The following is a 2,725-nucleotide window of genomic DNA, read 5'->3' as shown; positions in this document are numbered from 1 at the left end:
AAACCGTGGGCGGGGGGGATGGTGAGCAAAACAAGAAACAGAAGCTAGCGTGCGCGCCACCGTAAAGAACACCTGTCTAGTTATTCTGAGCAGGCCAAGCAGATAGTCTCGGGGCACATGAAGCCCAGGTCATGAGCCCTAGTTTTGAGTGTTAAAAATAATAATTGTGCCACAAGGAAAGACTGAGAGCCATTTCTGCCTCCACGCCAGGGGCATTTCCAGGAGGTCCTCTTAGGCCAGATGGGATCTGAGCAGTCACCACCGTGCCATCTTCATAAACCAAGTAGACGTCGTTTTGGTCAATGGCCTCCCTAAGGTCAGAACCTCCATCTCATGCCCAGTCTTGGCACTGCCTCCAGAAAACCTCTGAGACTGAGTTTCATACGGTACAAGGTGGACCTTCGTACAAACATAGGAACTTCAACATAGGGGAATATCTCTTCGATACCACAGAGTGTGATGGAGACGGGGCTGGTGGGTCTCCCTGAAGGTGCTGTCGGTTCCATGATGCCCTCCAAAGCTGGCAGGGCTACTGGGAAGTGGTGGGCCACGTCACACAAGTCTTTCCTTGTGCATATGCCACGCGTCAAGGCATCTCTTCAAGGACCATGGCTGAGGATGGAACCAGTGTCTCTCCCCCAGGCTGCATCGCCTCCAGAAAAGCCCCCAGGGGCTGCATATAACAGGCCTTGTTGTAAGATTCAGACATCAAACACAGGCCCCAGGGATTACCATGGAGCAGGGCCGCAGCTAAACCCAGTGTCCTCTTCCCTCACGTTGCCAGCACCTCCGGGGTGCCCTCCGAGGATGGATTGGATACTGAGAGTTAGTGGACCATGTTACATAGGTCAGAAGTTATAAAGCCTACGTTCCATAGTCTACCACCTCTGCAGGAACCATGCAGTGGTGCTGACCCCAGAACCAGAGCTTGACCCTGAAGTTGGTGTCACTTCCAGGCTTCCAGAAAGCTTTCTGAGGCCTGATTTGGCATTGGGAAGTGGGCACGTGATGCACATAAACTGCTCTCTTCAAGTCTCAGGGAGCATTTCTGATAGGGAGGACATGCCTCTACCCTGAAGCAGCATCTCCCCTAAGAAGGCCATGCCAACTTGGAAAGATCGAGCAGAAGCAAACCATGCAACGTTGACCGTGCTTTGGCCATTACACGGTCAACTGTTTCTTAATCACAGTGGAGGGCAGTGGTTTGCTCTGCATGGCAGAATGGGAGGCTCTAAGAACAGAATTTGTATGTGAGGGGGGCCTTGACTTCCTGGTAACAACCTGCCCCTGCTCTTGCAAGCTCTGACAGTCCCCACCCCATGCCACCTGCCCTCGTAGACTCAAGCTACAGAGCTGAGTGGGCAGTGGGCTCTTCCAGATCCTGTCAACACCTCCACCTCCTCCCAGAGGTCTTCCTTGGGTCTCTCCAACCCTCTCATAGCCCAAATGTCAATGCCACCACCCTGAATGAATGGGAAGCACAGCTGTGAGGTCAGTCTCCAAGGAAAGGGTGAGGGCAGGCTCAGGGGCAGCATGGTGGGGGCATGGCTAACCTACAATGTCTCGAAGCCCACTGCATGGCACCCCCCTGCTCACAATCCAGCTGTCGAAGACCAAACTCCCTAGAATGGCATTCAAGGTTTCAGTCTTTGTCCCCATCCTCTTCCCTGCTCCCTGAATTCTAATACTGCCCTCCAGCTCCAACCTTTGCATCCCCGACCCTCCATAGCACCCTACTTGTGTCTTTCTCCAAATCCATCATACCTTCCATGTGGTCAATCATAGAAATAAGCTCATATTTATTAAAAAAAAAAAAGAACCATGAGATGCTGGAGCTGTGAAGAAAACATGGTTTCTGTCCTCCTGGAGCTTCTAGCTTAACAGGAGAGACTCACATAGAAATAATTATTACAAAACATTGATTTCAAAATTAAAAGGGGCCAAAATGTTGTGGAAGATCAGGGAGCATAAAAGGATAAGATCTAATGAATCACGAGGAACTCTCAAAAGAAGGGTAAAGTAAAAGATGAAGGATGAGGAAACTAAGGTAGGAAGTGAGGGGACAAGAGAGGACAATGTGGGGTTGAAGCAAAGGAATGGATGGAGTGTGGACTGGAGAGATGGTTCATGGACCAGGCAGGTAGAGCATGAGCCAGATGGAACACAGAATAGATGGGGCACAGACCAGATGGAGCATGGACCAGATAGATAGCTCATGGACCAGATGCAGCCTGGACCAGATATGTGGCTCATGGACCAGACAGGTGGAGCGTGGTCTGGATGGAGCATGGTGGCAGAAGAGCATCTATGTGAATGGTACATGGAGAGCCAGAAATGTGCCAAAATGATGCCGAGGAGCTAGGTGGGGACTAGATCATTCAGAGCCTTACAGCAAAAGTTAAACATTACAGATTTTATCCTTAAGCCAAGGGAAAGCTCTTATTAGTTGATAAAGGACTTGAGATTCACATTCTTACATCTCTTGCTGATGTGAAGAGAAAGTGTTGGGGGCAAAAGTGGAGGCAGGGAGGAAGAGTATAGGAGTCCAAAAGAAGACAGTGGACGGGGTAAAAGTCATGGAAATGGGAGAGAGTGGGCATGTTTGGGAATAGTTAGGAAGAAGAGCACAGCAGACTTGGTAAGGTCCCAGATGTGGGTGAGGAATGGGGAGCAGTAAGAAAATGTGAAGAATCCATGCAAGTGTTTGGCACGGATGCCAGGAGAG

The sequence above is a fragment of the Hippopotamus amphibius genome, chromosome 4, assembly GCF_030028045.1.
Source record: "Hippopotamus amphibius kiboko isolate mHipAmp2 chromosome 4, mHipAmp2.hap2, whole genome shotgun sequence".
NCBI lineage: Eukaryota > Metazoa > Chordata > Mammalia > Artiodactyla > Hippopotamidae > Hippopotamus > Hippopotamus amphibius.
Note: the sequence above shows the minus strand (reverse complement) of the source record.